The sequence below is a fragment of the Chelonia mydas genome, chromosome 2 (genome assembly GCF_015237465.2).
Source record: "Chelonia mydas isolate rCheMyd1 chromosome 2, rCheMyd1.pri.v2, whole genome shotgun sequence".
Lineage (NCBI taxonomy): Eukaryota > Metazoa > Chordata > Testudines > Cheloniidae > Chelonia > Chelonia mydas.
The window spans coordinates 125,431,990-125,458,090 of record NC_057850.1 but is presented as its reverse complement, the minus strand read 5'-3'; the positions used below and the strand labels follow the sequence as shown (position 1 = coordinate 125,458,090).

Sequence of the window (26,101 nt, the reverse complement as noted above, 5' to 3'; positions counted from 1 at the left end):
GGTGTATGCAGCGACAGCAGGTCAAGGAGCTGTGCACTAGCTACGCGCCGATGTTCTCAGCCACCCCAGGACTGACTGAATGGACAAACCACTCCATTGACACAGGTAATGCTCACCCAATTAAAGCCCAACCTTACCACGTGTCTCCTCAGCTAAAACTGCTATAGAACGGGAGATCCAGGACATGCTACAGATGGGTGTAATCTGCCCCTCTGGCAGTGCATGGACATCTCCAGTGGTTCTAGTTCCCAAACCAGATGGGGAGATACATTTTTGTGTGGACTACCGTAAGATAAATGCTGTGACTCGCCAGACAACTATCCAATGCCATGCACAGATGAAATATTGGAGAAACCAGTTCATCTCTACCTTGGACTTAACCAAGGGGTACTGGCAGGTACTGGTAGATGAGTCCGCCAAGGAAAGGTCAGCCTTCACCACACATGTCGGACTGTATGAATTTAATGTGCTCCCTTTCGGGCTGCGGAATGCACCCGCCACCTTCCAAAGACTTGTAGATGGTCTCCTACCAGGATTGGGAGACTATGCAGTCGCCTACCATGACGATGTGGCCATATTTTCGGATTCCTGGGCAGAACACCTGGAACATCTACAAAAAGTCTTCAAGCGCATAAGGGAGGTTCCTAGTAACCACAGATGCGTCCAAGTGTGGTGTGGGAACGGTTTTAATGCAGAAAGGACCGGATCAAGAATTCCACCCTGTAGTGTTTCTCAGCAAGAAGCTGTCTGAGAGGGAAAGCAACTGGTCAGTCAGTGAAAAAGAATGTTATGCCATTGTCTACGCTCTGGAAAAGCTACGCCCATACATTTGGGGACAGCGTTTCCACCTGCAAACCGACCATGCTGTGCTACAGTGGCTTCATACTGCCAGGGGAAATAACAAAAAACTTATTCGGTGGAGGTTAGCTCTCCAAGATTTTGATTTCGACATCCAACACATCTCAGTGGCTGATGCACTCTCCCGTGAAAGTTTCCCAGTATCAACTGGTTAAAATTGTCCTTGAGATGTGGAAAATATTGTTAATCTTTACACACTTGGTAGTATACTTAGAGGTGCATGTGTCTCAGATCCATGAACTCAACACCCTATCTTAGTCCATCCCTATGTGTCCTTTTCTCCTATAGTTAAAAACTCATAAGCCGCTTTCATGAAAAAGCAGAAATGTGTCTGCAAGGAATTCTGTACACCCTATTTCACCCATTGTCATTACTCCTGAATGTACAGTACAAGGTCTGCCATGCACAAATCTCTTCTCTTCATGTCCTTTTTTCCCTAGTCTTTACCTGTTCTGATGCTATAAACAAATATGGGCATCATAAAGACTTGAAATTATCTATAGTTGCCTTGCAGACACACTCTGCTATGCTATAAATGAAATGTGGGATTGAGATGCAATACATTTATGTCTTTCTAGAAGACCATACATAAATAAAATGGAACAACCAGGCAGGATAGCAATAAACCAATTCTATTGTAAATGTAGATTTGTCAAGAATTTCTGCAATGATTAAAAATTGTTATTCACAAAACCTTATGGACAAATCATGACAGAGCATAAGCAACAGCCTTTCAAACCCCTGTCTTAATGGTAATATAATGAACAAGAGAAATGCAATAAATTAAAAACAAATGCTTGATTAATATAGCTGCAACAGGACATGAGCCTGTTGATGGTATACCTTCCTTTTGATATTTAGATGTTAAAAAAAGAGGACATTTATTTTAATGTCACTTAAGCTGCACTGAAATTGTTCTTCTCTCTGCACTGCTCAGACTATTTTTGGTGTTTATCACTATTCCACCACCACCCCCGCCCCGTCCCCCCTTGGACAACATGTTTATTGTTTTCTTGCTAATGTTGGCTTTAACATTTTTGTAAGTGATTATAGGAAGCAGACCAAATAGTAGATTTGCAGCTCCAATCTGCATTTGAAATAGGACAACCAATCCCTACAACCTGTTGTGTGATCCCCTTCTCACGTAAATAACTTATCCCCATTTTAGGTGTCAGTGTGGCATTTTTCATAGGTTGGATTTAATCAGAAATGTGTTTTAGCTGGAAGAGTTGTAAATTCTAGTGTAATGAACAAACAGTGCTGTGAATGTGTCTCTTCCTGAAGGGATGACAAGTGGTGTATTGCCATCCCATTGAACTTAAATAAGCATGTACATGCATATGCAATTGCAGAGCAATAACTAAATAAATGAGGGAGTCCACCTACTTTGATAAATTTAATCTGTGTTCTTCCAGATACATTTTTTATTTCTGCATTTGGCAAATATGATGGCTCATGTGATACAAGCAACAGCAAACTAGCTTCAGTTCAATTGCTCAGATTTGAAAGAGGCTGCATTTTTGCAGCAAAAGAAATAAAATTAAGCACACTTTTCAATCTAAATAATACCATGGATGACTTTTGCAGAGTTCAGGGAAGCACAAAGCAGATAGGAAACCATGGTATTTTTCCCACCAGCAAAATTAAAAATTGGTGAAAATTAAATAGAGAACTGCTTCACTTTAAATTTGTTTACACAGTTGTATTTACACCATAAGGAGAAAAACTGAGTATGGATTGGACACATCTTGAGTTCTTTATTGAGGCCTAGATTATATCCAGGTGTCCATGTGCAGAAAAAAACATTACAAACATAGATCTCTTCCTTTCCAAATTGAAGAGATTATGAGGAGTGGCACACCACTACCTTGTCCCCAAGAGGCTCATGTGGTGAAATCCACAGATTTCTGAGGTTGGAAGAGGGTGAAGAAGGGGAGGACCTACTTCTGTGACCATATCCCCTGCTATGTGGCAGGATTTGTGTGTGTGTAAAGTTATACACTCAGAGCCATGTTACCACACTCTGGCTCCAGTCCAGAGAACCAGCCAATGTCAGAACAGCTCCAACAGGAGCCAGGCTGCCAGAAAAGAGGTATCAGCAGCGCAAGGAACTGTCTTGTAAATTGTCTCCTGGCTCCAAATAAAGGGGAGCTCCTTCCCCACAGATATCCAAGAGCCATGGGGAATGCTAAGACCAAAATCCACCTCCCATCCAACCAATGCTATTAGGAAAACCTCCTCCTTCCTTCTCTTAGACCTCTTTTGAGAGTTCTTCCACAGGAGGAGGCAATGTGGCACTGACTTTTCGATGACTGCAATGGGAGTTTTCCAGACTAAGGACTGAGTAAAAGCTGAGTAAGAAACTCAGGATTTGGCCTTGCATCTTAAAACACTGTCTAGAGATACATTCATGATGGGGGGCAAAGCATTATTATTATTAAATTCTGGGGGGAGTGAGAGAGGAGAAACTCAACATGGAATTCTCAATTTAGCATCACTTACAAAACTCAACCAGAATTTAAATGGACATAGGAACAGTTCAACAGGATAACTGGCAGATATTTTATGTTGTGTGAATTTAAATGGCACTGTTATGTGTGATTGGAATTTCTGTCCAGCAGATCAGAGTTTAGGATGGGTTCCACACAACTAGGATGGCTGGGACAGGTGCAGCTGGTGAATGCAGAGTGTGATATGTTGAGGTCCTGATGTAATTTTGAGGCCACAGCATATCTTTTTATGAATGTACAATTACACGCTGAATGAGCCATTTTCAAAAGAGATCACCCAGTGTGTTTATATGAATCTCAAAATGCTACATTCGTGTGTATTTGGACATTCAGTAAATCATCCATTTCTCCTACCTTTAACAACTAAGATCAAATACAAGAAGTCTACCGTTAAGCAGGGTTGAGATTGATATTTTAATCACATGTAAATCAGGAAATCCAAATTCCCGGTTCCCACAACTACTGTAACAGCTACCAGACCTTATTCAGTCATGTAAAATGCTTCATACGTGCAGGTAGACAAAGATGTTGTTGCTGTATATACAGGAGCAAGTGCTGGATCCTTTCTATCATTTCCATTGCTGCATGTTTTGGTTTATAGTTTAGGATCTACATAAGATACACAGACTTCCAGTTGGGACTTTTTGGGGTAATAATGACTAGTAGTGTGTGACAATTTGGGAAATCTGGCTGTAGAACTTATGAATTCAAGTCACACAAATGAGGGTCATTCTTGTCAGTTGCCAGCTTGCGCAGATCAAGGAGTGACTGGTTCACATTCTTTTCCAGGTGCAAGGCACACTCCATTGCTGTCAACCCATTCTCCCAATCATCACAGTCTGGTTTCTTGATGTCCTGCAAAAAGATGCGACTGCCATTCTGGTTCTGCAGCTTCATGAGTTTTTCAACATGCTCACGCTCCTCGTGGGACTGGTGCAGGAAATACTTGGAAAAGTTCTTTAGAGCCACATGTTATGAAGTTGTCATTATAAAATTGCGGTATCAGGAATCACCTCTATGTAGACATGGAATCCAACACTTGCTGACAGTGGCTGAAACATGCGTCTACCAGACAAGGGACAATAGAGTGTCATTAACCTTAACAACTGTATATGACTGAACCGTTGATATGATAAGGAGATTTACTGAAGCTGGGAGAAGCTATTTCCTCCAGTTTGTCTGCAAGGGATGGATCAAATGGGAGTGGAAAACCACCAGCAACAGAATGAAAGAACTAGCTGTTGGTACGGGGGAAATATAAACTGTAGAGACAAGAGGCGAAAGCTTTTGTCAGGAGAGGTGAAGAGGGAAAAAAAAAGGCATGATTTAGTAGTGGGGGGGGTTCTGTTAACTGCAAACCAAGTATGATCACAGGAGGCTAGCTGGATTAGAGTAGGCTGCCATGGGTGGATGGTGGAGCCTCCCTTTGAGGAGGCTAGCCCCCAGCTCTGCGGCTTCTGTCTGCAACACCCCCACTCCCCCTCCATAGTCAGAGCTCCGAAACCCCCCATGCCCAGAGGAACCTTGAGCATCCCCGCCCTTCAGTTGGAGGATCCCCAGGCTGGCCGGAGCACCGAGCCCACATGGCCAGAGGAGCCCTGGGCCAGCTGCACCATACCTCCTCTCCCCTTCCCTCCCCAGACCCCAAGCTGCACCGCAGGAAAAGCATCTCTTCCCAAAGCAGAACCTGAGCTTTTGATATGCCCCATGCAGTTTCTGGGGTGGCTGAGGAAGTGCTATGTGCTGTTCAGCTTCCTGGGTTCATCAGTCATCTCCCTGGTGATACGACTGATGAACCCAGGAAGCTGAATAGCACATACTACATCCTCAGCCATCCTGAAACCTGCATGGGGCCTAATAAAGCAAAAGCTTCCCCCGCCAAACCTGCAACCAGGCGTCGGGCAGCAGAGCCTCCCCTAGCCTATTATACCCACAACCCGTGGTAGGCTCTATGCTTCAGAAGAGAAGTCATGAGCTGCTGGGGAAGGATCCTGGACATCTCAGAGGGCTCAGCTCAATACACAAACCTCTCTAGAGTGGTGAAGAAACAGACAGGAGAAATGGATACAGGTGTGTTTATTATTTTGTTGAGATCTGTATATCTCTTATCCTGTTAGCTGAAGAGCAGTGGTGTTTTATAATCCTTAGTAAAGTCTATGTTTCTACTGACATTCACCACTCCAAGCCCCTGAAGAGGTAAACTGTAAACCAGAGAGTTCACCCCTTTTATGGCAATCTGGGTTGAGTGCAAGAGTATGTGCCAAAATGATCAAGGCCAGGAACAGTGCCAGAACTCTGCACAGCTCCCGCACACGAAGGGCATGTGGGATTCAGCATCTGGATCTTCTCACAACAGCCTGGTGAGTGTTCACTGCACTTGAAGCAACAAAGGAAACATTCACTTGACTCTGGGGGAGGGTTCCTAACCTACACAGTTTGGTCAGTAAGACTGCTGAAAGCATGAGGTAAGAAACTGCCTGAATCTGATACAGTGGATCTAAAGGCAGAGGAGGTCTGGAATTACTTCAATCAAAGTTGCAGAAACTATCAGAAGCCTGCATCCCAAGAAAAGGGAAAACATTAATTGGCAGGAGTTGTAGACCAAGCTGGATGAGCAACCATCCCAGGGAGGTGATTAAGAAAAAACAGAAAGCCTACAAGGAGTGGAAGATGGGAGGGACTAGCAAGGAAAGCTACCTTACTGAGGTCAGAACATGTAGGGATAAAGTGAGAAAGGCCAAAAGCCATGTAGAGTTGGACCTTGCAAAGGAAATTAAAAGCAATAGCAAAATGTTCTATAGCCATATAAATAAGAAGAAAACAAAGAAAAAGAGGTGGGACCGCTTAACACTGGGGATGGAGTGGAGGTTAAGGATAATCTAGACATGGACCAATATCTAAACAAATACTTTGCCTAAGTCTTTAATGAGGCTAATGAGGAGCTTAGGGATAATGGTAGGATGACAAATGGGAATGAGGATATGGAGGTAGATATTACCATATCTGAGGTAGAAGCCAAACTCGAACAGCTTAATGGGACTAAATCGGGGGGCCCAGATAATCTTCATCCAAGAATATTAAAGGAACTGGCACATGAAATTGCAAGCCCGTTAGCAAGAATTTTTAATGAATCTGTAAACTCGGGGGTTATACTGTATGACTGGAGAATTGCTAACATAGTTCCTATTTTTAAGAAAGGTAAAAAAGAGTGATCTGGGTAACTACAGGCCTGTTAGTTTGACATCTGTAGTATGCAAGGTCTTGGAAAAAAATTTGAAGGAGAAAGTAGTTAAGGACATTGAGGTCAATGGTAATTAGGACAAAACATGGCTTTACAAAAGGTAGATCATGTCAAACCAACCTGATCTTCTTTGAGAAGGTAACAGATTTTTTAGACAAAGGGAATGCAGTAAATCTAATTTACCTCGCTTTCAGTAAGGCATCTGATACGGTTCCACATGGAGAATTATTAGCTAAATTGGAAAAGATGGGGTCAATATGAAAACTGAAAGGTGGATAAGGAACTGGTTAAAGGGGAGACTACAGCAGGTCACACTGAAAGGTGAACTGTCATACTGGAAGGAGGTTACTAGTTGAGTTCCTCAGGGATCGGTTTGGGGACCAATCTTATTTAATCTCTTTATTACTGACCTTGGCACAAAAAGTGGGAATGTGCTAATAAAGTTTGTGGATGACACAATGCTGAGAGGTATTGCCAATACAGAGAAGGACCGGGATATCATACAGGAAGTTCTGGATGACCTTGTAAACTGGAGTAATAGTAATAGGATGAAATTTAATAGTGAAAAGTGCAAGGTCATGCATTTAGGGATTAATAACAAGAATTTCTGTTATAAACTGGGCACACATTACTTGGAAGTAACAGAGGAGGAGAAGGACCTCGGAGTACTGGTCGATCACAGGATGACTATAAGCCACCAATGTGATATGGCCGTGAAAAAAGCTAATGTGGTCTTGGGATGCATCAGGCAAGGTATTTCCAGTAGAGATAAGGAGGTGTTAGTACCGTTATACAAGGCACTTGTGAGGCCTCATCTGGAATACTGTGTGCAATTCTGGTCTCCCATGTTTAAGAAGGATGAATTCAAACTGGAACACGTACAGAGAAGGGCTACTAGGCTGATCCGAGGAATGGAAAACCTGTCTTATGAAAGGAGACTCAAAGAGCTTGGCTTGTTTAGCCTAACCAAAAGGGGGCTGAGAGGAGATATGATTGCTCTCTATAAATATATCAGAGGGATAAATACCAGGGAGGGAGAAGAATTATTTAAGCTCAGTACCAATGTGGACACAAGAACAAATGGATATAAATTGGCCATCAGGAAGTTTAGACTTGAAATTAGATGAAGATTTCTAACCATCAGAGGAGTGAAGTTCTGGAATAGCCTTCCAAGGGAAACTGTGGAGGCAAGCAACATATCTGGCTTCAAGACAAAGCTTGATAAGTTTATGAAGGAGAGGATATGATGGGATAGCCTAATTTTGGCAATTAATTGATCTTCGACTACTAGAGGTAGATATGCCCAATGGCCTGTGATGGGATGTTAGATGGGGTGGGATCTGAGTTACTACAGAGAATTCGTTCCTGGGTGTCTGGCTGGTGAGCCTTGCACATATACTCAGGGTTTATCTGATCGCCATATTTGGGGTCGGGAAGGAATTTTCCCCCAGGGCCGATTGGCAGAGGCCCTGGGGGTTTTTCGCCTTCCTCTGCAACGTGAGGCACGGGTCACTTGCTGAAGGATTCTCTGCATCTTGAAGTCTTTAAACCACAATTTGAGGACTTCAGTAGCTCAGACATACGTTAGGGGTTTGTTACAGGAGCTGGTGGGTGAGATTCTGTGGCCTGCGTTGTGCAGGAGGTCAGACTAGATGATCATAATGGTCCCTTCTGACCTTAAAATCTATGAATCTATTATTCTATAGTTTGGTAAGTTAGGCATAAACATACATTTTATCTTTATTTTTCTTGTACACATTTCTGACTTTTATGCCTCATTACTCATACTCACTTAAAATCTCTCTTTGTAGTTAATAAACTTGTTTTACTGTTTTATCTATTCCAGTGTGTTTAAATTGATGTGTATGAATAACTATTTGAGATAATAAGGAATAACAGGCAATATATTTGGACTATCCAGGAAAGATCTGGGCAGCACAGGACATACATTTCTGGGGGGAAATCAGGGCAGGGTGTGTGTTGGGGTCACCCTGCAATATAACCCAGGCTGGTGAGAGCCAGAGTATAACCCAGGTGAGGGTGGCAGCCTGCAGTTACTTACACACACACACACGGTGTGACTTTCATGCTGTTTTTGTGAGCAGCCCAGTTGGGAGCTACTTCAGCAAGGCATTTTGAGGCACCCAAGGTTGCAGGGCAGGGGTGACACAGCTGCTTATTAGTCTAGATTGTACCCTGGTATGTCACACCTTAATAAATGGGTAATTTCAGACAAACACAGGATTTGATCATGCAAATACTTGTTTTTCACATGTGTATTCCAGATTTCAACACACACAAGTGTGTATACAAGTGTATTATGCATTTGAAAGTTTGGCCATTTGGTTCCAATTCTACTCTTAAACACATGTGCAATTCCCACCAAGTTAAATGGGAACTGCATGCATATATTTGAGGACAATCTGATTGTAGAAGGGCTAAGACTTATGCACAACAAAATCAGTGTCAGAATTCCCAGTGACTTAAATGGAAGCCAGTCTAGCCCTTGTCTACAGTCCAAACAGTTACAGTGGAGACCAAGTAAGAAAATGTGAGACAAGCAATTTTTCTGCAGCGTAAAAGGAGCTGAGAGACAGTGACATTTACCATACAGACGCAATTGGGACTCCTAGTGCACAGCTCCTGGATCTGCTGTCGCTGCATACGTCCAAGGGTCATGGAGAGGTTCACCTCTTCCACGCCACCAGCACTTTTCCCTTCGTAGTAGACATCTTCAGGCCACTCAGCATCATCTCCTCCCTGGGCTGTAAACTGACAAACGTTTAATTCTCTGGAATAAAAGGGATTTAGAGAATTAATATGGTATACCTTAGGCTTTCGGTTGGAGGTGGGGAATGCTATGAGATAATTAACAGCTCCCAGGTGCTCCTGGACCGTGAATGGCCCTTCTCATGATGCTTCCATTTTATGGGCCTGGAGAGCCTTTAAGTCCATGACCTGGTCCCTACTTTGAAGGAACGCTCTCTGGCATGTTATCATACCAGGCTTTTTGGTCTTTTTGAGCATCCTGTAGGTTTTCTTTAGCAAGGGCTAAAGAGGTTCGGAGGTTGGTTACAAAGTCCAGAATGTTAGTTCCTGGAGAAGGTGTAAACCCTTCCCATTGCTGCTTCACCAACTGTAATGGCCCCTTAACCTCATGGCCATATACAAGTTCAAAAGGTGAAAACCCTAAACTGGGATGTGGTACAGCTCTGTAAGCAAAAAGCAACTGCTGCAACACTAGATCCCAATCATTGGAGTGCTCATTTACAAATTTACATATCATGGCCCCCAAAGTTCTATTAAACTTCTCCACCATGCCATTTGTTTGATGGTGGTAAGGAGTGGCAACCAAGTGATTCACCCCATGAACTCCCCAAAGGCTTTCCATAGTTCCTGCCAGGAAATTAGTTCCTGCATCTGTGAGGATGTCAGAGGGCCAACCTACCCTGGCAAAAATGTCTGCTAGTGCCTGGCACACACTTTTAGCCCTAGTGTTGCTTAGAGCTACTGCTTCCGGCCATCGGGTGGCAAAATCCATGAAAGTCAGTATGTACTGTTTTCCTCTGGGTGTCTTTTTCGGAAAAGGACCCAGAATATCCACAGCTACTCGCTGAAATGGAACTTCAATGATGGGGAGTGGCTGGAGAGGGGCTTTGACCTGGTCTTGGGGTTTTCCCACTCTTTGGCATACCTCACAAGACCGGACATAGGTAGAAACATCCTTGCCCATTCCCTCCCAGTGGAATGACCCCCTCAACCGGTCTTTGGTCCTGTTCACCCCAGCATCGCCACTAGGATGATCGTGGACTAAGCTCCAGAGTTTGACCAGGTACTTAGTTGGAACTACTAACTGTCTCTGAGGATACCAGTCTTCCTGGTGTCCACCAGAAAGAGTTTCCTTGTATAAAAGTCCTCTTTCTACAACAAACCTGGATCGATTAGAAGAGCTGAGAGGTGTTGGGGTTGCAAGTACTGGGTTCAGTGCTGGCAATGGGTCTGGTGCTAGTTGTTCGGCCGGTTCCGGTTCTGAAACTGGCTCTGTCTGGCTCTCTGTGACTGGATCCACTACTGCTGTTGCAGACATTGGCCTGGGGTCTGGTTCCATCACCTCTGACCGGGTCCTGGTAGAAGTTTCCGGAACAGAGCTAGGCGTGACGGCTGGTTTAGCCTGGCTGCGGGTGACCACTCCCACCCTCTTGGCCTGCTTCACATGATTAGCCAAGTCTTCCCCCAACAGCATGGGGATGGGATAATCATCATAGACTGCAAAAGTCCACGTTCCTGACCAGTCCTTGTACTGGGCAGGCAACTTGGCTATAGGCAAGTCAAAAGAGTTTGACTTGAAGGATTGAATCGGCACTTGGGCCTCTGGGTTGATTAAGTTGGGGTCCACTAAGGAAGCATTGATAGCAGACACCTGTGCTCCGGTGTCCCTCCACGCGGTGACCTTCTTCCCGCCCACACTCACAGCTTCCCTCTGCTCTGAGGATATCTGGGCCTGAGGACTTCTGGTGTGATTCTGGTGCAATGAACTGTTAATCTGTTGGGGTTCTTGGGGCAGTTGGCCTTTACATGCCGCGTTTCGTTGCATTTAAAACATCATCCAGCTGACGGGTCACTGGGGCGAGGTGGGTTGCTGGAGAATGGTGTGGCGGGACAGCATGGTGTCTGGAGGGTTCCTTGGGTGGTAGTTAGGGCTTTGGGCGGCCCCTGGTAGTAGGGGGTGGTCTGAGGTTGTCCCTTCTGGTATCCGCTCCAACTGCGACCAGTTTTTTTCTTTTCTGCCACCTCCACCCATTTGGGTCCAATCTCCCCTGCCTAGATTACAGTTTTGGGCTTCCCATCTTGGATGCATCTTTCTATTTCCTCGGGAACACCCTCTAGGAACTACTCCATTTGCATTAGGAAGGGCAAATCTTCTGGAGATTTAACACTTGCTCCTGATATCCAGGCATCCCAATGTTTCACAATATGGTAGGCATGTCGGGTAAATGACATGGCTGGTTTCCACCTTAGGGCTCTGAACCGCCGACGAGAATGCTCAGGGGTTAGCCCCATTCTGACTCTCACCTTGGTTTTAAACAGTTCATACTGGTTCATGTGTTCCTTACGCATTTCAGCCGCCACCTCAGCTAAGGGTCCACTGAGCTGCGGCCTCAGCTCTACCATGTATTGGTCTGTAGAGATGCTGTACCGAAGGGAGGCCCTTTTGAAGTTTTCTAAGAAGGCCTCGGTATCATCACCTGCTTTGTAGGTGGGGAACTTTCTGGGATGGGAAGTGGTACCTCGAGAAGGATTGCTAGGTTTTGTTGGTATATTCTGCTGAGCCTTTGTCTTCTCCATCTCCTGTGCAGGCTTCCTCTCTTTTTCCTTCTCCTCCATCTCCATCCATCTGAGTTCTACCTGTCTTTCATGTTCCTTTTGTTTTTCCTCAGCCTCAAATCTGGCTAATTTCAGCTTTTGTTGAACCGTGGAGTCAGTCATCCTAACCTCTCTGTTTTTAAACTAACTTTACATCCAAGAGTTAGAAAGAAAACAAAAAACACCTTGGCTTGTAAAATGTTGCTGTGCTGTAATATGATACCTATATTCTCTGATAGTGATTGTCAGCCTACAAAGAAATCCTAAAAAAAATCCCAAACCCTAACACCTTTGTCTCCAGGCAAATAGGCAGAAAACCCCTCTAGTTGCTCTTAGGTAAAAACAAAAAAACAAAAAAACTTCAGGTCTGTGAAGACTTGTGAATTTCCCTGCAGGAGGTTAACTACCCTGCCTTTACATAGAGAAAACTCAGACCCCAAAGCAGAGAAGAAAAAAAAAACTAACTGCTTTCAGTTTAACCTGCTTTCCAGCAGCCCAAAGGAAAAAAAAATTCCTTTTCAAATCTGTGCTTCTGGTCCAAAAAATCTCAAAATGATTTCAAGTTGATCCCACTGCTCTACCACCATGTCAAGGTTCCTTCCCTACACTAAACTCTAGGGTACAGATGTGGGGACCTGCATGAAAACCTCCTAAGCTTACTTTTACCAGCTTAAGTTAAAACTTCCCCAAGGTACAAACTATTTTACCTTTTGCCCTTGGACTTTCGCTACCACCACCAAACGTCTAACCGGTTTTATTTTATTAGGAAAGAGCCCATTTGGAAACGTCTTTCCCCCCAAAATCCTCACCAAAACCTTGCTCCCTCCTTCCTGGGGAAGGTTTGATAAAAATCCTCACCAATTTGCTTAGGTGACCACAAACCCAAACCCTTGGATCTTAAGAACAATGAAAAAGCATTCAGTTTCTTAAAAGAAGAATTTTAATAGAAGAAAAAGTAAAAAGAATCACCTCTGTAAAATCAGGATGGTAAATACCTTACACGGTAATTAGATTCAAAACATAGAGAATCCCTCTAGGCAAAACCTTAAGTTACAAAAAGACACAAAGACAGGAATATCCATTCCATTCAGCACAGCTTATTTTCTCAGCCATTTAAACAAACAGAATCTAACGCATATCTAGCTAGATTACTTACTAAGTTCTAAGACTCCATTCCTGTTCTGTCCCCTGCAAAAGCATCACACAGACAGACCCAGACCCTTTGTTTCTCCCCCCCTCCAGCTTTGAAAGTATCATGTCTCCTCATTGGTCATTGTGGTCAGGTGCCAGTGAGGTTATCCTAGCTTCTTAACCCTTTACAGGTGAAAGGGTTTTTCCTCTGGCCAGGAGGGATTTTAAAGGTGTTTACCCTTCCCTTTACATTTATGACAAGAGTAAAAGTCAAATTTTCATCTTGATACACAGGAGGAAAAAACTAAGAAAAAGGGGGGGAGGGGAAACCTATGAAAACTGTTAAGTACAATACAAAAGGTTATAGATAAACACCTGATCCAGTGGCCACTAGAGTCTTCTCATTGACCTAATATGAAATGGTTCAAGCTTATAATGCTTCATTTACCAATCAGCTAAAGTATTCCTGCCAATTTTAAAATGTCTGAATTATTCAAATGATTCATTTACCATCTAGAAAAAAAGAGTAAGTTAAACTAATATTGTCTAATTAATGTATCATGGTGTTGATCTCAAGTTAATTGTTTATGTAGATTAACTCAACATAAAACACTTCCAATATTTACATCTAAGGATTTCAAAAGAGACGGGAGGGACAGAGTTAGCACATCACGAGGTTGACCACCCTGCCTATCCCCCTTCTTAGCACCTTTATAATTCACAACAATCTTAATAAAGTTAATAGAGTCTATGAGTCTCAAATTGTACCTGTCATTGCCTTTTTATAAAAAGTGTCCACAAAGAGTAGTTTTTGATTTATAAAAAAACATTAAAACATGTTAAATACTTTTTAAGTGATCTCTCAAAGTTGAGCTTTTTCCGGGGAGGGATGGGGGTTGGTCTCATTCTAATATATGAAAAAGGCTCATAAAATGTTTATGGGGGGAGTTTACAGATTATTTTGCTTGGGGATTTTTTGCTGCAGATTTTTTTTAACATTAGAAATGCAAGTTTTGTTGATTCTGTTTTTTACGGAGAACTATTGATAACTGGATAATTGATAGAATGACGACATCAGATACACCATACATGCAAAACCTGGTTAACTTAAAAGTGTAATTATTTTTATTAACACTTCAAAAAATAAACCTTTTTTAAAGCATTTAAGTTAAGAAATACTTAAGAGGAAAACGGTTAAAGTATCACCGACTTATCAATTCAATTAAGGACTGAGAAATCCATATGTCTAAGCCAATCACATTTTTTATCCTTATTTTGTAACCATGGTACCCCCTCATGGGAATTCTTGCAATTGTTTCCCATTCTCCACCACATTAAATTTTGTCCCCATCAGATGCTTCCTACCCATTCTTGTCTTATCACACTTCCCCTCCAACCTACCAATGACAGACCACTGGTCTGTTTTGGCATTAAACATCTCCACATTATTATTATGGTAGGGGCCTTAAACAACATCCAGACCTCATTGTACTAGTCACTGTACACACAGAAACAATCCCCTGCCATGAAGAGCTGGCAATTCAAGTAGACAAGGTAGACAAAGGGTGAGAGGGAAATAAAGAGTTGAAGTGACTTGCCCATCATCCCACAGCAGGTCAGTGGAAGTAGAACCTGGCTCTCCTCAGCCCCAGACCAGTGCCCTATCCACTAAGCTATACATCCGCTTTGTTTTATTTCAGCCAATAAGACCATTACCATCTCTCTTTAGAACTGTATTGCCCATTGCGGGACGATCTGACCACCTCATGAATAATGATAAATTTAGCCTCAGAGGGATATCATCAAGGACAAGGTTATCCTCTTTTTACTGTCAAGAAATGGAAACAAATAGATTACATTACCTGCCCAAGCTCATACAAATAGTCCACAAGAAGAGTCACAAATATAAACTGTCTCCTGAGTCACAGTCCAGTGTCTTAACCATAGGACCACTCTCTCTTTCAAATCCCTCCTTAGTTTTAATTTCTGTTACCTACAAGTAATCAGCTAAGTAATGATAACTAGATTATGCTTGCAGTTGGGGATAGCCAATTTTACATGTGTTTTTTTTAAAAAAAATCAAGATTTGAAGCCATCAGAAACCTCCAATGTGTGCAAAAGCTAACCAATGTAACAGCACAATCTTGTTTCTGTTATGTTTGCTCTGCCTACCCCCTTCACTCCTAGAATCACAGAAGTGTAGGATTGGAAGGGACCTCCTGAGGTCTTCTAGACAAGTCCCCTGCACTCATAACAGGACTAAGTATTATCTAGACCATACCTGACAGGTGTTTAACCTGCTGTTAAAACTCGTCAGTGATGAAGATTCCACAACCTTCATAGGCAACTTATTCCAGTGCTTAACTACCCTGACAGGAAGTTTTCCTAATGTTCAACTTAAACCATCGTTGTGGCAAATTTAAGCCCATTGCTTCTTTCCTATCTTCAAAGGTTAAAGAGAACAATGTTTCTCCCTCCTCCTTGTAACAATCTTTTATGTACTTGAAAACTGTTATGCCCCCCCACCCCTGTCTTCTCTTTTCCAAACTAAACAAACCACATTTTTTCAACCTTCTCTCATAGGTTATGTTTTCTAGACCTTTAATAATTTTTGTTGCTCTTCTCTGGACTGTCTCCAATTTATCCACATCTTTCCTGAAATGTGGAGCCCATAACTGGACACAATACTCCACACTGATTAGGTCTCAACTGGAATAGAGTGGAATAATTACTTTTCATGTCTTGCTTAGAACATGAGAAGTTCTAATCCATCCCAGAATGATGTTTGCCTTTTTTTGCAACACTGTTGACTCATATTTAGCTTAGGTGGGAGAAGGGAGGGCAAGGTTGAAGTCATATTTACAGGTCACTTTGAACGCCTGATGTATTGTGCAGATGGGCATTAAAAGACTTGTATAAGAAGCAAAAATTTAGATCACATTTTCAAATAAAAAACTTAGTGCCTCTGGGGCATAAGAAAAAAGGAACTGGAGTAGAAAATTGAGCAGTTTCATGTTAATTCTAAAGTTCACCAAAGTAAATGATGCTTTTCCCCTTCCCCCTCCCCCAGCCCTATCACACAGAGTAAAATATTTTTCTCAGTCCAGATGATATAGTGTAAATTAAGGAAAACAACAAAGAAAAAAACTAAACATAAAGCCTCCAAGAAAGAGGGAGAATGCACATACAAGGGCTCAGTGACACATTAACATTCTCCCTCAGAGCTGAAACAATATAGTGGTTGCTGCTGCGTACAACACCACTTCAGTTACGCAGCTATGCACACAACCAGCTCAGTAAACAGAAGTCCATCCACCACACCTCCCAGGAATAAATAACAAAATATGTTAACAAAAATACACCCCCCCGCCTCACACACACACACACACACTTCACAATGGTATAAGCACCCTGTAAATATCATAATCACCCCCACCTGCCCTAAAATAGGTTTCCTCTCTCTCCCCCCATCACCACATGGTTTATTTTAAAATATTTATTTAGGAAAACATCATCAAATACGTAAGTTTTACATTGTGTTCTGAGGGCAGCAAGATTTGTGATCAATTGATGTTTTTTTTCTGGAAGGAGTCCCACAATTACAGGCCAGCTGCAGAGAAAGCTCCACCCTCACATGATCACAAGCCTCACCACTGTGGTTAACAGTTCCATTGTTCCAGTGGAACAAAGTGGTTATGGGCAGTCAGGGTCACACAGGGTGGAATTTACACAGCTACCCTGAGCCAGTCCCAAGTCAAGTTATCTCCAATAGTGGCTCCATGTACATGCTGAGAAGGACAAACTAGCCTTAGTCATTATTTAACATCTATATTGCATTAATACTTAAAGGCTAAAGTAAGGTTGGGCCACACTGAACTAGGCACTGAAAAAACATATATGCCTCAAAAGCTTAAAGTCTGAATGACATAATAGAACAGGTGAGCAATAGAGATTCATAGACTCCACATCCTGAAGGGACCATTGTGATTATCTAGTCTGAACTACTGTATAACATAGGGTATAGAACTTCCCCAAAATAATTGCTAGAGCATATTTTATAGGGGGGAAAACCATCCAAATCTTGATTTAAAAATGTAAGTGGCGGAGAATCCACTATGACTTTTGGTAAAGTGTTCCAATGGTTAATTACTGTCTCAGTTAAAAATTTACCCCTTACTTCCAGTCTGAATTTGTCTAGCTTCAACTTCCACCCATTGGATCATGTTATACCTTTCTCTGTTAGGTTGAAGAGCCCAGTATGAACAGCCACAGTGTAGGGAGCTGGACTTGATCATTTCCAAAGGTCCCTTCCAGCCCTACATTTCTCTGATTAAATATTTTCTCCCCTTGTAGATACTTATATCCTAATCAAACCACCCCTTAACCTTATTTTTCCTTAAACTAAACACAAGTACCTCTGAGTCTACCACTATAAGGCATATTTTATAATTATATTGAGTAGGATGCCATTAGCTCCTTTGGATACAGCATCACAATGGGCGTTCATGTTTAGATAGATAAACGTTGTGAAACTCAACAGGCAAGAGCTCTTTATTAGTTTTGCTATTAGCCTGCTTAGATATAATTGGTCAGAAATCAGATGGCAGCTTGCAAGATCAGTAACACCAAGAAAAAGGTGTATTAAGTACTGATTGGACTACTACATGCTTGGTTTCCATCTTTCAGTCTCTGTCAGTAGGGGACACAGTTTCTTCTAGTTTTCCACTATCCACTAAGAGCATGCGTGGATCAGTGTCACGGGTAGTTGTTTGGATTCCACTGGAGCTTCCAGGACTTCCTCTTGTGTGAATAAGCCAAGTTATTGGAAGTGTGTGCTAGAACACTAGGATAGAAGCTGATCTTCTCTGTGAAGCAGAGTAGCAGTTCCCGAAAGTGCGTGTATGGGGAGGCAGGGCTAGGAGGTACGGAGTGGAAGGATTTGGGGCTCCAAAAAACGGATTTATCATATGAAATAATTCTGTGGAACATTACTTCACAGACCCTGTAGTGAAAGACAAGTACAAACTATTGCCTTCCTCCATAGCAGATGCATGTTTTTCTATTCCAAATTTCATCTCTATCCACTCATGTTAGCTCTCTGCCGCCAACACTTACATTTTCTTCCTTCTCTATTCTTCTGAGGCAGGTTGGCATATTAGTCACTGTAAAGGGAAAGGGTTGGACCTATGAGGTATTTTGATGCAGAATGTTGGTGGTTTGACCTTCTCGACTGGAGATGTGGAGAATTCCAATTTCCATCTGAAGTGAGATGGTGTTTTGGCCAGAACAGTGGAATATCATCTTTTCCCCTGTCCAGTGAAAAGATCAGGTCCAGAGAGTTACCAGCTGGGTGTGCAGGACCAAAGATTACCTCAGAGAAGCCTAGGTAAATAAAGTAAATGTCAGAGGCACCATTAGAATCAGCACTCAGGTCATTAAGGACAATGAAATTTGCTAACTTCAGTACCCTGACAGTAGATTTGTAAAAATCTCTAGGAAAGCCTTGGTGTCTGGTGGTTTAGAAATTAACAAGCGCCCCATGTCAGACTTCACTCCATTTTCTGCATTTGATGCATGAAGTAAAGTGGTTTGAGACACTGATGCAGCAACTAGTCTGGAAGGGGTGAAAAGAGCTAGCGTTGGATGTGCAGCGTAATCTATGCAGATTTTGATGAAAGCTGCTGCATCAAGGGTCAAACCTGAAATAAAATCATGGACAGTCCCACTCTTTTTGACAATTGAACTAACTTTTACTAGAAAAAGGCAGAGATATTAGTGCTATGTGAGTTGCAGCCCTGTATAAAGGTGATTGTGGCTTGAATCCACTAGATTGGTTGTAGCAGTGGTGCACATTACCATCAATGTTCTGTGTTTCTGTGAACTGTTCCTGTAATAAACTTACAGTGAAAAGGAAAATTAAAGGTTGGTACACCCAAAGACTATAGCCTGGTAAGTCTACTCCACCTGTTGGGGCACTATGTTAAAGGCTGTGCTGAGGGGGGAAAGGAAAGCTGTCAAAGTCTTACTTTGGAATAGTGCACAGAGTGGGGTTAGCATATGGGGAGTAGTTTTTGTTTTGTAGTTCTCTGATAGGGATTGATATGACCTTTCTAACCATTCCTTGTGTATCTTCAGGTTTTCTAGAGCTCTGCAACCATAAATTCACATAGCTGAGGCAACCAATAAATGTGCAGAGAGCTTTTACTGTGAGATGACACCACAAAATAGATTCATGGCCTTTAAGCTCTCTACAGGTGCCTGGATGAAGAAAGTGTAAATCAAAACTCCTGTCATCAAAAATGACTGGCATTCAACCAGTATAAAACCATGTATGATGAAGAGCTGGGTTGAGTTCAAAACTCCAGAGGGAATGTTCAGATCCAGATCTGCATGACCTGGTCCTTATTTCTAGAATAAGAAACTCTAAACACTGTATATGGGCACTCCTAAATTGTGATAAACTTCTCATTTGGGTGTGAACTTTCTATACTTCAGACTTGAATCTAATATGAAGCAGGAATGGAACCAAAAGTCTCATTTCCATGCCAGTCTGTCCTTTGAGTCCTGCCAACAGATCCACATCTCAATATTCAGAGGCTTACATCATGATAACCCCCACAGCAGAGTAACAAAGCTCCTTGATGTCATTAAGTGAATAATGTGTAACCATCAAAAGACAACTTTAATACCAATACCACAGATAAGCAATGGAGATTTTCAGCACCTTATACAGATATGATGTAGTCCTGGCTAATTGTAGGAGTGGAAGCCAAGCATAGTCCCAAAAAACCCCAAGGAACATAAAGGGGGAGGGGATCCAACATGCATCTTAAATTTAAAAATATTAGCGAGTGCAATTAAGACCAAAAGTTATTGTTACCCGATGGCTGTTTAGTGGTTTACATGAAATTAGTGTATTGCTTTGGACCAGTTCCTTAAGGAGAAGTGCCCACATCATAAACGCACACAAAATCATAACTGGTATTAATTAGATGGCAACCTTGTTGGCAGCCTGAACAAAAATGGAAAGGACATTTTTAGTTAGGTTTAGCATAATATCAGATGGCAAAATGAAAATGAATGTGAATAAATCTTGGCACAGAAAATCACTATTGACACGTCAAGAGTTAAATGTGTAAGTAAAATAATATGCTAAATTAGTTTATCCCCAACTACAGTAGATTCTAATAAATGTACTGACTGCAGGTTCCTTCTTTTTTTCCCTCTGTTTGCTTTGAGAAGCTTGCTCAGACAAGGTATGGCAATAATCTTGCAAGACAAAATATATCAGGATAGCTTGAAACTTATATTTTAAGATCTCCATATGTGAAGAAATGCATATGTACAATATTCCTGATTTCTTCTGTACAGAATCTTTCACTTTCATCTTTGTGCCCAAAAATGTAAGTGTCATTTTGGCTTTCTCCTAAATATTTTGATAACAACTTTGTCTATTTATTACTTGTTCTTGCTACTTGAAGCTAGGGAATTGCTGCTTTGATATTATGCCAAATAATCTGATACCAAACTCCAGAATTATGTGGCTATGGTTTAAAGAATTTAATTCTTCTGCTGCACCATTTCCATCCATTAGTCACCCTTTTGAAAAACTCAAAGGTGTTGGATAGAAAACTGTCTGTGAATGAATACAATGCACCTTTCAACCAGTATTTTTCCCTTTTAATAAGGTACTTTTATATTGGCGTCTGGACGGGATTTTGGAGTCACATTAAGCACACTTAAGTTTGCTTTCCAAGTTTTTCACCTGCTAGTGTCATCACAATATAGCCCTTATGGAAATACTGCCAGAAGAGTATTAGAATCCTTGCAACAGTGATTCACACTTCAGTCACTTAAGTTAGGTGATTTATTGTATCCTCTAGTCTTTCAAAAATGGCATGGAGTAGCATGAAATGAATTTTGCATATGGAGCTTGAAAAGACCATAAGATTTTAGCCGTAGGTTAATAGCATTAGAAAAAAAATTAAACAAGACCCAAAACAGCCAAAAGCCTTTTATAGCTCATCTGCAAACTGGACAGCAGCCAAGGGGCTTAGGTTTAGTCCTTAGTTAGGTCATTTACTATGCTGCTTTCTCATCCCCAAGAAACCAAATATTCAAGAGCTCCAAGTACTGACATTTTCTAATTATGCTACAGTATAGGATAACATGAAGTTATGAGGCATAATGAAGGCCTACGGGAGACTATTAGAACAATTTTTAGAAGCTAGAAAAATCCTTTTTAAAATATTTATTTTAGTCACAAACCCCACATGCCAACGTAGCAATTAAAAGAGATGTAAGTGAACAAGCAGTATCCTGTAAGACAGAGTATCACTGTGTAATAGATTAATAGAAAATGTAATTCAGTGCTCAGTTTCCTTCCCCCTTAAAAAGGCACAGTAGTTTCCATGTAAAATGAATATGTTTTCATTGTTTCTCAAATGTAGATCTAGAAGCAGTTGCCTTGAGTAGAAATATATGCTTTGGGGAGGACTCTCTTCCAAGACAATTTGCAGAATTTATTGTTTCCACTATCTTTGATCATGTGAAAAAGCCACATTTTAAAATTTGTCTCATCCTGGCATAAACTTCACATTTCCCAAGTCTTCATTTACACTATCATAGGGACTGAACTGTGAAAATAAGTGTAGCGACCTCAGCCATATTATCAATGTCATTTTCATCAGTTTCTTCATACCCATGTTTCCCTTGGCTCTGAATAGCAAAGAAAATCTCTATTACAGATTCCGTACAAACAGAATATCTGGAATGTGCCCTCCTCCCAGGTACTAGGTTCCAAGTTATAATGACTGTGTTGTCTAGTGGTCAGAGAACAGTACAAGAACTAGAGACACCCACATTCTAGTTGCATCTCTCCCATAGTCTCCCTCTGTGAACTTGGAGAAAATGAGACAGAGACAATGAGACTTGCCCATCAGTAAAGTTGGGGTAATAATTACAACAACAACAACAATTTCTCTCTATTTGCAAATTGTCCATGCAAAGCTTACAGTTTCCTTGTATTTCTTATGCAAAATTTCTCACTGAATAATTCTTAATCTATAGAAGATTTTCAGAAGTAGTTAGTTGCAAGAACTGGATATTTGAAATTCAAGCAATGCTAGTTAATTCTGATTGGATACATTGGCCAAATGATATTGTTTCTGTCCCTTAACTTTTGCAATTAAGTTTCTGATACAAAATTCACAAGTTTGTAATGTGCTTTCCATAAATATTCTCTTAATATTGAAAATGTTATTTCAGCAAACACTTTTCCCAGGTAACCTGTTTGCTAAAATTTCATGGTAAGCAAATACAACACAGGGTGTGAACACACTTAAAGCAAGTTCAGTACTTAAATGCTCCAAAATACTCAGCAGTTTTTTTGTTTGTTTTTTTCATTATTTTATTTAGGTATTTGCCCAGCTCTACTGATAACAGTATTTAACTTCTACACAAGGGTATTGTAAACATTGACTAGTTAATGTTTATACAGTGCCTTTTTACAGAGTGCACTGGGTTTACAATTTACTTTCTTCGATATTTGCATACTTCCACAAGGTCTACTGAGGAAATGCAGAATTCTTCTGCAAACACTTTGAGTTTACTTTGCTGTTGTCTGGGGTGATTGTGAAGAATCATGCATTTCTGAAGGTTGAGATGTTATTTTAAAAGTTCACGTTAGCTTTCCTTGTACTCAGGAAAGGTCCTGGACCAATCCTTTTATCAGCATTCAGCACCTATAAGAAAGTGGGAGGAGACGGTACCAGTGGAGAGCAGCAATGAGCTTTGCATTGTTTCAGGAACTGTGGGTATTGCATGGATTGGCCAAACAAAGTGTTACAACCTTTGCAAGGGCTACATATATTGAGACTGAGTTGGGATCCCTGCAGAGAAAGACTGAGACCAGCCTGCTACAGAAGATGAAATCTGGAAAGAAGTACTGTGGTGACCTGTGTAATCTACCCTATTGGTATGCTGCTTTTCACAATAGGTAATCCTTTCTGGGTCATGCTGATTAAAAATCAGTGTTTCCTAGGAAACAATGAGAATTTGCCTCATTTTTAGATTAGCTGTTAAATTTTCAAAATGTGGCTGTATTTTACCCTGTCTTTTGAAAACTAAAATATCCTATACCTTCTGTTTTGAATTTTAAAATGACCATTCCAGACTCTAAGAAAGATCACGTCTGAGTCAATGGGACATAGACATAACATTATTAGCTTTATTAACAAAGGACAGGTGTTCCAACAGAGTAACCATTGCACATTTACCTCTGTCATGTGACAGGAATATTAAACCATTGTACAGATATGCCCCACAATATCCTGAGAATCCATATAATGCACAGTATAATTCCTTGCTTGGTTTGTTGTGTGCTCATTACTATGGTAACATTCTTCTACATCCTTTTAAACAAAATATCCTCTCTCATCTTGGAATATGATGTAATGTGATGAAAGGGAAAGATGAGTGAATCGTGATAGGATGCAAAATTAAACTGTGCCTAATTATATCAATCTACCTAGTATATTTTAATGATTTAAAATGTATTGATCTAAGCTTTAGTCATACATCTCTCTGAAGTTTTCATTTAGCTTTGATTTAAAGATAGAAGGAGGCCTTGAAAATTCCTGTCTTTGATGAGGACTTCACAAAATTAGCTGCAAACTAATTTTAAAAAGGTTATTTCATTATCCACTTACCTTTAGTATAAACAGATCTCTTCAATGTTTGAATTCACCTCTATAGACCCATCATCAAGCATCTGCTTCAAAACTTTTGCTGGATTGGTATTCACCTGGGGGAGGGGGAATAATCAGATTGCATTACAGTAGACAGCTTTTTTAAAATATGAGGGGTATGACAGTGACAGGTTAACCAAATGTAGTGAATGTCTTCATCTAAATCATATACTGAATTTAAAACGGAACTTTTCTAATCTGAGCAATTCTGCACAAATCACTCTAGAACTCACAGGCAATGGATAAGTAAATCAATAACTAAGCACAAAACATACTTAAGCATATTTATTGTGGGTGAGTGACCCAACTTTTCAACCCAATGGCTTGCCGTTTCTAACCTTAATTATTGCCACTACTTCATGAGAATCACAGTTTAAGCACTAGGGCTCTAAATCGCATATGGCAGAGACACTTGGAAAATGATCTAATAACTATGACATTTGCTAGAATAACAATCCTATAATTACTAGTCTCAAACTCCCAAGTTACTGGTCAGCCAGCCAGGATATCTGAAGACACCCACAATAGGTCACAGATGGGTTAGGTGTGCCCCAAAGCATTCTCTTCTCTTTTGGTCATATTAACTGACATTTATTATCTTACTGTAGATATTTGCTATGCCAGTGAAAGCTACAGAAATCTGAGAGACTGCATCTCTGTTCTCATTTAAGGTTATGATCAACATGTAGCAATTAAAATTAATGTGATACATACAGCAGCCTCAGCACTATTTCTAGATAGCACTGACCGCTTTTGCGGTGAAGAACATAATTCTCTCGGAGAAAGGAATTTGTGTGCACATACGCTCTCTATCATGAGCACGTGTCTGCAAGAAAGTATGTGCACATACGTTCAATGGATAGCGTTGCAAATCATTTTTGTTTCCATTGCAGTTATTGTTCTTTGGGCTACCGTTGCCATTTCACTGAATGAGAAGAAAAAAAAAAGTCAAAGACTTTGGGTCAGGGTCACTTATGATATGCTACAATTAGTTTCTGGCTCTAAAACAATGCCAATGTGGACTGATATTGGTGGAGTGCTGAGGAGAAGAATACACACACTGTACTGTTTGTACTTTCCTCCTAGAGACGTGACAACTCACAGTGTGTGTTTGTGATTGCCTGCCTGTCTTGTCCTTAGTGGGCAAGTCACACATTAAGTCTGTAAGGAAGGATCCAGGATAACCTGGGGAGTCAAAGTATACAAGTAACTACTATTTACCTTTAGCATTTTAATATCATCTTCTATTTTAAATAAATTGAAACCATTCAGAGGAGATACTTCCATCAGGCAAAAAGTGTATTTCAAGAGCCTTTCTGGAAGGATCATATATGCAGTATATTAAAAGCAAACACTGATGTTTTCTATTTTGATATATAATATTAATTGAATAATTGAGCAACAAATATACGAAACACTTATTTGGAAGTTTACAGAGAAATTGTCTGGAAATGCAGGGATTTCAAAAACAATGTTACTTTGGAATGTTATAAATCCTATGTATTTGGTAGAATATTTAAAAATATAATAATAAATGCACAGTTAATATATTTATGTCAAAATTAGGAATGGAAAATACTATATGCAATGGGACAAATATTTCCCTACTTGATTTCAATGGAGTTAAAGATGAATGTGGCTACATGTGTTCAAAATTTCTTCAAACAAACAAACAAGAAATTCATTTAGAATTTTGCATATAGATCCAAGTCCTATCTCCCAGGCATGGCCCAAGAAGTTAGTATGCGAGAGGAAGATTTCCTTAGGGAAAGGAATCATCCATCTAGCTAACGAAGAAAAAATGGAGCTAAACTCCAGGCACTAGTCTAGGCTTAGAGCCTACATAGTGAAATGAATGATCAGGGATCCACATATAAGTTAATCAACTATCTGAAGAATGGTGCTGTTGCAGGCAGGAGAGCCAAGTATTGCACAAGAACAGGCCCACAGATATTCTAGCCTTTGCTGAATATCTGGTTTAATCTCCATAAAGTGCAAATCAGGGGTTGCCATGCAAAGAGGATTGAATGCTCACCTTTGCAGTAACCTCCTCCAAGTTTCTCTCTGTGCATTTCCATCCCCCTATCACACTATGTTAAAGCCTCTTAAGGGCTGTTCCAACTTTTGCTAGGCTGTAATGACCACACAGAACCAAAAACAGTCAATAACTGACACAATATAGATATCTCAGCTATGCCCCCTTCCCACTACTACCTTGACAGTAGGGAGTATATAATCTAGCACAGCTC

At 40.9% G+C, this 26,101-nt stretch overlaps 1 long non-coding RNA gene across 1 annotated transcript; it reads left to right on the top strand.

The window, feature by feature from the left end:
- Positions 1-4,083: 4,083 nt before the first annotated feature.
- On the top strand, positions 4,084-25,670 carry LOC122464295. The gene is made up of 4 exons (XR_006288235.1): positions 4,084-4,220; positions 5,486-5,495; positions 24,672-24,676; positions 25,660-25,670. It is a non-coding gene; the product is annotated as an uncharacterized LOC122464295 (long non-coding RNA).
- The last annotated feature ends 431 nt before the right edge of the window (positions 25,671-26,101 follow it).